A 12,652-nucleotide genomic window follows, 5' to 3' on the forward strand; every position below is an offset into this window, starting at 1 on the left:
CAATTCGCGGGAATTAGACCCGCATTCTAACACCCAAACCCGCTGACCCGCACAAGCGTCCGAAAAACCGCATTGTAATTGTCAAGTATACATAAAAAAAATTGCATCATATCTTGACTTAGCAACCATCATTTCTTTAGCATTTAGCATAATAGAGTATAAAACCTCCTTTACAGCATCATTTGAACCTCAAATTAGCCTATATTTCTTTTCATTGGGGCGAGCAGCGAACATTTTCATGCCACGGGAAAGAATGAATTATCACCTACTATTCAATTTATTGATGTTACACACAAAAAAATGCATATTTCTCAGAAAATTTTGGGTGACAAAAGCCTTTCTAAGTGCCACCATTTTACATGTAGGCATCACCATGATTCCAAAAAAATTCAAAAGGGGAGGGGGACACCCCCTCCCCTTATACCCCTCCCCAGGACGGCGATTCGTGGCATGGACCAGCATTTGCCTTCTCAAGAGTTGGGAGCTATGTAAATGTATGAGCATGAGGATTTACAGTTTAACACCATTTTGCAGTTACAGGCTGGTTGTAAGAAATTTATAACCTATGAGAAATCAAATTGCTTGAGAAAGATGATCTCAACTTTGTTTTATAAATATTTTAGAAAATTACACCTGGAAAACTTTTTTTTAGAAGTAAATTAACATCACCATTGTACACTTTTGTCGCACCAAATTACATCTGAGGGCATTCAGAAATAGAAAATTTTCCATAGGGGAGGGGGCACCCCCTCCCCTTTGACCCCTCCCCATATCACTCTAATGCCACTTTGGCCCCTCCCAAACAAAGGCCCTGGATCCGCCAGTGTCAGTGAGCATTGAAATGCATGTTCCACGATGAACAGCCTCAAAAAACTGTCTATGTGTGTATTCAAGGCGTAGGAGCCCAATTGGATTTGGGGCTGTAACGACTTGCCCGAAAAAGAGCCGAAATTTTTCGCGCGCGAAGCGCGCGTTTAACACATCGATGCCAATATCATATAAGCAAGCATCGGTCATTACATTGCATGTCATCGTGTACCTTACGGTCCGTCAAAGTTGCACAGTATACCGCCGGATGCTAATGTAAACAACCAAATGTCTTATGTAGATGGAGAAAAAGCATACAGATCCATTTATGTCAAAACTCTCTTTTACAGTAGTAATGTCGGCCAAGCTTAGAACTTTATTTTAATTACCAAGGAGATCATTTTTAACCTATTCATTGCTATTTATTTTTCTTTCAGTAGGTGCCCGAAAAAAATGGGGAAAAAAATGGTTGCGGGGGGGGGGCTGCAGCCCCCGCCTTCTACGGGACCTACGCCTATGTGTGTAGTGTTCGGTTTCGATATACCTCATATCGGAAATATCTGCTATTTTTCATTTCCTTCAACGAAGTTTTATAATAGCCATTATAAGAGGTTGCAATATTTCTACACCAATAAATTAACTGTGTCTGAATTTTCGAAAATTTCCTGACCAACATTTTTTCTATATTGGTTGTCCATAGATCGATTGAATTTTGTGCAACATTATGGGTATGTTTTGAAGTGATTTAAGCCCATGAAATATTGGGCTTAAAACCTTGAAAAGTGGGGCTGTCAGATATTGTGGGCTGTGACGAAGAATCACCTACAAAAGCAATGATCCGCAGGACATGCAATGAGGTCCAACATGATGTGTGACTGGTGACAATCTTCAAAAAGTAATGGATGGAAAAAAAACTATTGGGAAATATTTGGTTTTCAGGCAAAATTGTACATCTGGTTGGTCATTTTCAAGCCCGAGAAGTGCCATTTCCGGTGATCTGGGGGTATCAAAACCAGAATTTTTCTTGTACGCTCCGCGCCAACCGATGGTAGCGCTCCGCTTAGATGGTAATTCGCGCCCCCCGGGTTAGAAAATCCTGGATACGCGCCTGATAAGCAAGCATCAATCATTTCATCGCATGGCATCGTGTACCGGATGCTAATGTAAACAACGAAATGTCTTATGTACATGGAGAAAAGTATACAAGTCCAATTATGTCAAAACTCTCTTTTACAGTAGTAATGTCGGCCAAGCTTAGAACTTGATTTTAATTACCAAGGAGATAATTTTTAAACTATTCATTGCTATTTATGTTTCTTTCAGTAGGTGCCCAAAAAATTCTCGGCATATATTGCCCGAATTTTCAGGGAAAAAATTGGTTGCCGGGGGGGGGGGGGGGCTGCAGCCTCGTCTCCTACGCCTATGTGTGTAGTGTTCGGTTTCGAAATATCTGATATCGAAAATATCAGCTATTTTTCATTTCCTTCAACGAAGGGGTTTTAATATTTCTACACCAATAAATTAACTGTGTATAAATTTTCGAAAATTTCCTTACCAACATTCTTCATCATACTTTCCTCTACTCATGCAATTTTGACCTGTCTGTTAGGGGTTCAAGGTTTTTCTATATTGGTTGTCCATAGATCGATTGAATTTTGTGCAACATTATGGGTATGTTTTGAAGTGATTTTGACTTTAACAAATAATAGGCTTAAAACCTTGAAAAGTGGGGCTTTCGGATATTGTGGGCCGTGACGAAGAATCACCTACAAAAGCAATGATCCGCAGGACATGCAATGAGGTCCAACATGATGTGTGACTGGTGACAATCTTCAAAAAGTAATGGATGGAAAAAAACTATTGGGAAATATTTGGTTTTCAGGCAAAATTGTACATCTGGTTGGTCATTTTCAAGCCCGAGAAGTGCCATTTCCGGTGATCTGGGGGTATCAAAACCAGAAAAGTTTTCTTGTACGCTTCGCGCCAACTGATGGTGGCGCTCCGCTTAGATAGTACTTTGCGCCCCCCGGGTTAGAAAATCGGAAGCAGGACACTTCGCCCAACAACCATTTCGCCCAACAACCATTTCGCCCAACTGCCATTTCGCCCAACCTTACCATTTCGCCCAACCAGTCTGGTCATTTCGCCCAACCAGCCTGGTCATTTCGCCCAACCAGCCTGGTCATTTCGCCCAACCAGCCTGGTCATTTCGCCCAACCTTGATTAAATATGAAACGTTCGGGAATTTTTAACGTTACAGGATACGAACCGAATATTAAGGAAACTTGAGGATCGATCAGTGTGTTAGGGGTTAGGTTTGATAGTAAACGTTCGAATATTAAGTAATATTAAGGAAACTTGAAGTCCTTTACTTTGTATAACTTTAGTAAGGAAACGTTCGGGAATTTTTAACGTTACAGTATACGAACCGAATATTAAGGAATCTTGAGGATGGATCAGTGTTTTAGGGGTTAGGTTTGATAGTAAACGGTCGGGAATTGCTAACGTTACGGGATACGAACCGAGTATTAAGGAAACTTGAAGTCGTGGTTAAATTGATTAGGCCTACATATATGATTACATATGTGGTTACATTGATTAAAAATAATACTATATATTACGGACGGGTTTTATATATATATTTTTTTCAATTTAATAAGGAAACGTTCGGGAATTGTTAGTCACCGTCGGTAGATGGATCAGTGTTTTAGGGGTTAGGTTTGATAGGTTTTTATGAAGCCCGATTCCCCTGTGTTTGTATAATAATATAACTTCCATTGTATGCGTAAACGCCTAAAGTAGTGTAATCCTCCCATTATATCCGAAATAACTGCTCAGACTCCGATCGATATCGAGCGGACCTCACTTTTTTATTTACCTATTACGAAGTAACCTAACCCCAAAAAAATCAAATTGAACTAGTGGAATAGAAAAAGTAATATTATTCTGACTGAATATTAGTAAAAATAAGGTTGGGCGAAATGACCAACACGGTTGGGCGAAATGACCATGCTGGTTGGGCGAAATGACTATGATGGTTGGGCGAAATGACCATGCATGTTGGGCGAAATGACCCGGCTGGTTGGGCGAAATGACCAGGCTGGTTGGGCGAAATGGCAGTTGGGCGAAATGGTTGTTGGGCGAAGTGACTAGAAAGCAGAAAATCCTGGATACGCCCCTGAAATAGTACCCATAATGGTGTTAGCTAAGGCCTTGGCCTCAGGTTAATAGCACCATTATGATCATAATGGCGCTATGTTAGTATCCTAAACCAAGTCTACACCAGCTGTAGCACAATGTTGTATGAGGCCTGTATCCTAAGTGGAGTGGCTACTGAATGTTTTGAGTCTTATTTAGCAAATAATCCACAAAGGTATGGATTTTCTGCTCCTGCATATGTGCATCAAGGGTTTTTTAAGCCTATTCACTATCATTAATTTTCTTTTTTTTGTGTGTCAATTTTCAGAGAAAGTTGATGTGCTAAGTCCTCAGCATTCACAGCTTTAAACTTTGAATGGGTGTGGTATCAATGGACTCAACTGGTTAGACAAGGTAACAACAAATCCCAAACAACTCTGACAGCAGAAAGAGATATCCTGATACTTCCATGGGAGATCTACTGTAGTAACTATAGGCACCAGTGCTTGCCACCAACGGAGAATACGGTAATTTGATGTTCTTTGCTGAGCAACAAATTTGAATGTTTTATCATGAAATATGCCCCTATCCACCTCTCTTCTCTTATAACTGTCTTTAATACATTGTAACAACCTAAGCACAACCTTTAAATGGACTGGATATGCTATTGAGGTGAACAGTGTATCTAGATAGCATTTCAGTAAGCTTTCCTTTAGACTACTGTACATACTGTTACAGTTACGCTGTGGTTTACAAATCCCGATGATCCAGCTTTTGGCAAAGAACACCTTCAATTCTCTTCTCTTAGTAACTTAACAGTTGCACTGGAGTGACATGCAATATCAGCTGAGCATTTTCCAAAGAGTTCAGGAATACATTGGGTATGTCCTGTAGGTCAGTTTGAATCACGCTGAGCTAAACAAAAGTAGTTTTCATCACATTTCAGAGCCAGAGACGAAAAAGCCCTCCCCGCTGACCCTTCTCTGGATGATGTTTCTGCAGGTAGGGCAAGCCAGACCAAGTGGACTGTTATCAGGGATACCAATAAAACCTGCAAGTATCGAAAATGCACCCAAATTGGTCACGCTTATCAAAATTGGTGACTGGAAATGTTGTTGCAGACGTCGACCTGGTTACTGCTTACACAGTATTGCTTATATGTGTATTTACACACTGCACCGTGCATACTGAAATCTCTGAAAATACATCTTTATGGACCTAAAATGATAATTGCATAGAATTCTGTTGTGGTTTATATTGTGACAACTATAAAAAGTATCATTTTGGTATTAATAAAAAAAATCATCACTTCTGAGCGACCATACTATATGATTGGTACTATAAGTTCAAGTGGACTAAAAGTCACACATACGCATTATATTATTAAGTCTTAAGTGTACCTGGGTGAACAGATAAAATGACAGTAGCCATGGGGCGGCGATCCGTACTTCCGAGTGGGGGGGATATGACCTTGTTGACTATCTAAGCGTAGCGCCACCATGAGTTGGCGCGAAGCGTACAAGAAAATTTTGGGATTTACAAACCCTCTAGATGGCCGGAAACGGCACTTCCCAAGGTTTCCAAGCGGCATATACCCAACTTTAAAATAGGGATATCATGTCCGAAATATCTCATAATCAGGATCCAAAATACTTTTTTTTTTAATTTCGGGTGTTATTTTGGGAAAATTGCCCCTGTCAATCTTGGTTCAGGCTCTACTTTAGAATGTTCGAGAGCTCTTTTATATTATTCGATGAAGAAAATGGCCTCATGCAGGCTATTATAGGCCTATACACATTCAATACACGATTACACATAGTTAGGCCTACATTCCTAGGTACCGATTGCTAGGGCATCCAGGTGAAACGTGTATTAAGCATTACCCTGGTAACATGAGATTCTCAGCGGTTCGAGGGAACATGTACGTGTGTAGGCCTACTAAAGGGCCTATATGAATACTATGAGGGTGCATATATGTACTATATCAATACCATGGGCGCAATAATACATTTTGTTGTTATAGGGCCAATGAAGCCTAAAGTCAACTATTCTTGCTTTATAAAGACGGTTTATTTGAAAAGATCGCACTGCGTTTATGGTAGGTGAGAAATGAAGCTAAATAAGAGCCGTACATTCACGATGATGCATATAAAGGCATGAAAATATTCTTATCCCTGGCATTTGGTGGGGGGGATATGGTGTATTACATCCCCTCCACCCATTTTCATGGGGGGATATATCCCCCCTTCCCCCCAGGATCGCCGCCCATGACAGTAGCGATAACTTCTGGAACTTCTGTTTTTCCATTTTCATTTGAAAAACTACTGCAAATCCCTTTTGTTGGACTGTAATTATAGCAATTAATTTGTTTATTAAAATTAACAATAAGATGGTACTTTACAACCCAATGTTCCAATTTTCATTTAAGCCTCTGAAGAAGATCCTGCTAGGATCGAAACGTCAGGCCTACTAACTTTTACACATTCTCTTACACAGGCTCTCTAGTGGATAAGTGCTAACAATTTTATTTTATTTTGATTATGCATTTATTTATGACGTCTGCCATGCATGGTCATTGCACTCTCTCATTATGCCTAATTCAAATTATGGTGAACAGATATTTTTGAACAATTCGTTCATTAAAATTAACAATAAGATGGTATTTTACAACTCAATGTTCCAAAAAGGAATTAAGGCAGGTGAAGCATCCGTTTGACAATGATAATCGTCCATTGTCAATACTGCGTTTCAGAGAGAAGTATAAATTAGATTATTGCCCATTTACTGTTTACCATGGAATTATTTCGTCTATACCTAGAGCATGGAAGGATGGACTGGTGAAGGTTAACAAGGACATTGTTTGTGATTATCCCCAGTTTATTCCATCTGTCTCTAGACACATTTATAATAGCCTTATTACTCGTGTTAATACTCCTCCTGCGGCTGTAGCCAAATGGTATCTATTTCAATATCACAGCCACCCAATGGGAGAATACATTTCAAGCCGTTTCACTCTGTCAGAGATTCCAAGATGCAATATTTTCAATTTCGCTTCCTCCATCGCATTATTGGAACAAACCACTACCGTCATAAAATAGGGCAAATTGATAACCTGCGATGTCACATTTGTGGCCGCTATGATGAGACCCTGTTACATCTGTTTTGGGATTGCCCTTTTATATCGAACTTCATTTTAGATGTGGAGTAAGCTATTTTTGGCAGTCAGTTTATATTTTCAAAGAATGACATATGCTTCGGGTAACATTTTCCTGTGAATCACCCATATAATTTATTAATTTTTATCTGAAGTACTTCATCTTCAGTTAAAAAAATACAAACGCGGAAATTAAATGTAGGGATTGTTTATATAAGTTATAATTTGCTATTAAACTTGAGAAAGAACTCCAGCAAAGAGGCAAAGCTTTTATTTGTTACGAGCATTTAAAAGACTCAATTAGTAATTGCACTGTTCAGATAATTACAGTGCATCATTGTTTTTGTATGTAGTTATCATTACTTGTAAAAGGTTTTTGACCTTATTGTACTCAAATATGGTCAAATTGGCACAAAAATGTTACCAATAAACATACCAAGCGTGGTAAAAAAAAAAGATTGTTTCTCGGAAATCTATTGTTTTTTCTCTCCAAGTAATGAAAAGTAAACAGTTTGGTAATATATTGTCATATATTTATAATATTCAGTACAGTAAATATGAGATCGAAAGGCTTTTATACCACTTAAGAATCTATATAATGTAAGAGAAACAAGTTAATGGTGGAAGAACGATCCTGAACACGGTTTATTTCCAAGTCAATCAATGAAATTTACCTAGCACCTTTTCTGGCTCAACGTATAAAATAACAAAAAATAACAAAAACGCATACAAAATAAAGAAAATATAGTTGGAATTATGCAACACATAAGGCACTAACTTATACGACTTAAGGTTAACAAATTCTGGAAGGAATAGATAACTTTCGGCAGGCTTATTAATATCACATAAAAATGACCTCAAGTATCCTCTAGAGTCTAGTCAATACTTGTTACAAAGTGAGCCTCACATCTTCAATTAACATCTCTTTACCAAAATTAAACATAAAAGATTGGGCTCAATTTTTGTTCCGATTAGATAGGTAGTTTCCCCTCCCATTCATATTAGAAGAAAGAGTAAATGAGCTATCTTCTGTTTCTTTAAACCAGAGAGCTCAAGGCTCACCGATGTCTTGCTTCCTTTCTACATGAGCACACTTATAATGGGTCATTTTGTAGCTCATATGACGAATTATGTTCTGTTGCTCAGTAATATAAATCTACAGAGAAACTATGAATACCATCCAAGTTTTATTTCTGAAGTTATGTTAGGATAGGATTTTGACTTCCTTAAAAACAATGTGCTCACTAAGTGGATGAACATGTTTTCACTAGGTTTTCAGACTCTGACCTATATAAAAAAAGATAATATGGTTACTTTCAAAGTTCAGTTAAAAAGTTAACAAAAGATTTCAGACTTTGACACCTTGTTACTTTAAATGACATTTGACTTCTGCAAAAAGAAAAGAAACAAGAAAGCCTACCGACTCAGTGATTCCTTGTCTTATAAGATCAAATATGAAAATGTCAGAAAGTTATTAGGTTCTCAAATATAAATATCTTTCTCAATTTCATAACATCAATATCAATCAAGGTCTGACAAATTAAGTGCATTCTGTACATCACGTCACATCACTTTCCCTATTGCTGACCGTGACAATGAATAACTGGGCTCTTGTACTCATTACAGGTAAATTATATCTCAATATGACATCTGATCAACTGCCCACGTTATGTTATGTTTAAAATTTCCAAAGCGTAACTTCTGCTGAACCCAACTGACCTCTACCCTCCACTTAAAAACAATAGGGTTTTTGTACTCATTATAAAGAAGCTATAGCCATACATACTATACAGCAAGTTTTGACACCTGGCGACCTTAAATGAACCCTGGCCTACATCATATTGTTTACAAACTATACAATACACTAGACTATCATCCCGTGCATATATGAGCTCCTTTCATGTACTCATTCTCGAGATAAAGCACTTGATATATTCACACTTTGCCCTCTGCGGACTCCAAATGACCATTGACCACCACAAACAAGATCTTCAGATTTCCTTCCTTTGACCTCAAATTAACTTCAACTTTGAAAAACACTACAGATCATCTACTCACCAAGTTTGATCTTCCTGCAACTTCCACATCTTGACATACTGTGTAAACAATGATTTCAGACTTTGACCTTTGACCAATAATCCCAAACCAGTTTTACAACATACCAAACATGAAATATATCCCAGTTGTCCTTATGAAGTAACAGCATTTACAAGTGAGTGCCACACCATCACCATAGATTCCTTCTGCCTCTGCAAGGAATCAGCCAGACAGCTCAACTGTAGTGTGGTTTCGATGATGCTGCATGAATTATCTTCTATGAATGTGATACACTAGGCTGTTGGGTATAGCCAAGATGACCAACATACTTTAATCAAGGTAGTACAGCAAAGAAAATTGAGATATGACAAACATAATTCACATTGGCAGATGATGACCGACAATGAAACTTTTCTTGTATTCAGCATACAGATTGATCTCTACCAAAGACAACAGGCTTCTTCAACTCAATGTGGTACACCTTCCATTTGGAACAAGCGGGCACCGGGTGATTTATATCTCATGGTTCCCAAGATTGTGTGTCTGGTTTGCCTCTAAAACATCTAATGAGGTAACAATTAATTTTTGTAAAAAGCGCAGGCCATTTCCCGAACGTTACTATATCCAAACCTGCAGGTTTTATATGGCACTGAAGCTCGACAATTGCAACCCCAAGATCATTTTGAACTAACAGCTAGGTAAGTCACATTTGAAGAAAAAACAACTACTAAACAATTGGATGTATGACATGACAGAAGACTTCACATTGAAGTTGGGACCAATCTGACAGCAGACATATGTTGTGTATAGTGCTATGACATGATTCAAGGTTCTATCATAATGGTTCACAAAATGGAGTCTGATAACACATTATGAAGTTAATATTTCTCTTATAATATATCTGCATACATTAGTTCCCTGAAGATGCATTTATTAGGATACAGGAATGGGGAACCTTGTCAAAACATACTATTTGAAGCCAAAGATAGAACTGCCCAATGATTTATAAGTGACTTCCCTGCTAGGATGAATAATGGAATATAGGCTGAATATGTTTAAATACAACTATATGTTATATCTTACAATGATGAATACATTTTTATGAAATTACCCTTGTCCTAATGAATACACACCAACAACCACTATGGCAACATACACTATGGCTGCATCAAAGTACAATCAATTGAAACTATTACCCATACATTCTGATAAATTTATATTTCCAGATTAAAATGTTAACTTTAATAGAAAGACTAAAACATTTCTCATACTTGCATGAATATTAAAACAAAATGCAACTACATGTAATAATGTCAAATGTGAATTAAATCTTGCATATATTAAAGAAGGTTGTACTAGCCTGAAAGTGTCTACAATATCAAGAATGTTATAAACAAAACCTTTCTAAAGGTATTTTGTACAGAAAAAATGAAAGCAGACCTTAGTACTAGAAGGTTACTGTAAAAATATCAAGGAATATTACATCTATTGTATGTTTGGTACTAGTGTTTACACAGGTCCAAAAATCATGAAACTGGTATCGGAGAGCCGTTACCTGTCAGTTACCCGGATACCCGGAAAAATTTGTTTACCCTTGTGTATCGCAATTTTCAAGAAATTACATATTGGATGCTATACTAAATAACACAGATTCTCCACTGACAATGTTTTCATGTTCAAATAGGTGTAAGATAAGGTATAAAACCTTCCTCAATAATTCTTTTTGCTTTTGTTTCTTTCATTAACTTAATAATATCTTCATATAATTAACATAAGTACTAACATCGCACTGCCGCTGCTTTTTATGTTTGCCCTCCACCTTTAGACCATATTAATATCACATTTAGCTTATAAACAGTTTTTACTACGACTAACTATTATATGGGCCCAGGGTTCGCATTAGCCACGGGATTGCGCAATTCCCGGAATTTGAATGCATTTGGAATAAACGTTTAGTAAAAAGCCACTTGCGATTATTATTTTTTAGCTATTCAATCTATAATCCATTAGTCACATCTTGTAAATTTCCTTGTCAGTCTTTCCTTCTGTGATATTAACGAATGAAAAAATAATAATTGTGAGAATTCTTTCAATTTCTTCCGCATGGTAACCTAACACCACACTACCACAATAGGGAAATCTGGCCTAACCATCTGTTTATTCGCTAAAATTGTGACACAGTTATAAGATATCCATGGAATACTTTCATTATTGGTGTTATATTCAACCACATGGTAGCCTAACACCACACTACCACAATGGGGAAATCTTGCCTAACCATTGGCTTAAAGACACAAAAACAAAACCAGAATGGAAATATGCAGTTTTCTTCATGAATCTGACGTAATGTATAGTGATGGTGTACATGTTAACAAGGGTTTCACAATTTGACCTCTGATGACCCTTAACGACCTCCAGTCCTCCACCAAAAACAATAGGCTTCTTTAACTCAATGTGGTACTTCTGCACACTAAATTAGTGGTCGACCCAAGCTTCCAGTATTGAAATATCGTGATTACAAGGGATTCACAATTTGACCCCTGGTGACCCCAAATGACCATTGCCCTACACCAAAACAGTATGCTTCTTACATTCAATGTGGTACTTCTACACACTGAATATGAAGTCTGCCCATAATTCCCTCCTTGAGATATCATGTTTACAAGGTGTTCACAATTTGACCCCTGGTGACACCAAATGACCTCTGACATCCATAAAAAACAGTAGGCTTTTTGTATTTAATGTGGTTCTTCTACAGACTAAGTATGGAGTTGATCTGAACTTCCCTTCGTGAGATATCATGTTTACAAGGTTTTCACAATTTGACCACTGGTGACCCCAAACGACCTTTGACCCCCACCAAAAACAATAGGCTTCTTGTACTCAATGTGGTACTTCTACACAGTACATAGGCAATTGGTCTGACATTTCCTTCTTGAGATATCGTGTTTACAAGCTGGATGTCACAATTGCACTCACACACACACGACATCATGAATGCAAAGGTTACGATTATCATAGAAACCAAAAAATCACACTTGCGTAGGATTCGGGTAATAAATTAGGAACCGGGTAGTATTGCGTCGGTGGGTATCCGGGTAACCCGTGCAAACATTATTTGATACAAAAAAAAAAAGGCTGGACATGCGCACCATTATAAAAACCAACAAAGGGGTGGGGGGGGGCCTCATCTGCTATCTGCATCAAGTGAAAGGATGCAGTTGAAAAATGAGATACAGGTATAATTCATCCCTCAGAAATCAGAGAAATTGAATTTTGCAGAAAGAGTTAGGAATACGCCAAGCACAGATTGATCCCAATCTGTGCTGTGTATATCAAGTTAGAAATACTTTACCTGTAAGTGTGTACATCAATATATATACACACCCAGCTTTGCAGTGTTAATTAAGTTAGGAATATGCCAAGCAAAGATTCATCCTAATCTGTGCTATGTATATCACATACATAGCATAACTATCACCAAGTACCAATCCCTAATCACCATTTCAATGTCTG

General features: G+C 37.8%; 1 protein-coding gene and 1 long non-coding RNA gene across 2 annotated transcripts in view; both read left to right on the top strand.

Moving 5' to 3' along the window:
- LOC139970053 (uncharacterized) overlaps positions 1 to 12,652 on the top strand; it is a 491,924-nt gene that overhangs the window by 434,066 nt on the left and 45,206 nt on the right. The window lies entirely within an intron of this gene.
- LOC139969357 (uncharacterized) lies at positions 4,277 to 8,193 on the top strand. The gene is made up of 2 exons (XR_011793699.1): positions 4,277 to 4,472; positions 4,892 to 8,193. It is a non-coding gene; the product is annotated as an uncharacterized lncRNA (long non-coding RNA).

Source organism: Apostichopus japonicus, chromosome 7 (assembly GCF_037975245.1).
Source record: "Apostichopus japonicus isolate 1M-3 chromosome 7, ASM3797524v1, whole genome shotgun sequence".
In the NCBI taxonomy this organism is placed as follows: domain Eukaryota; kingdom Metazoa; phylum Echinodermata; class Holothuroidea; order Aspidochirotida; family Stichopodidae; genus Apostichopus; species Apostichopus japonicus.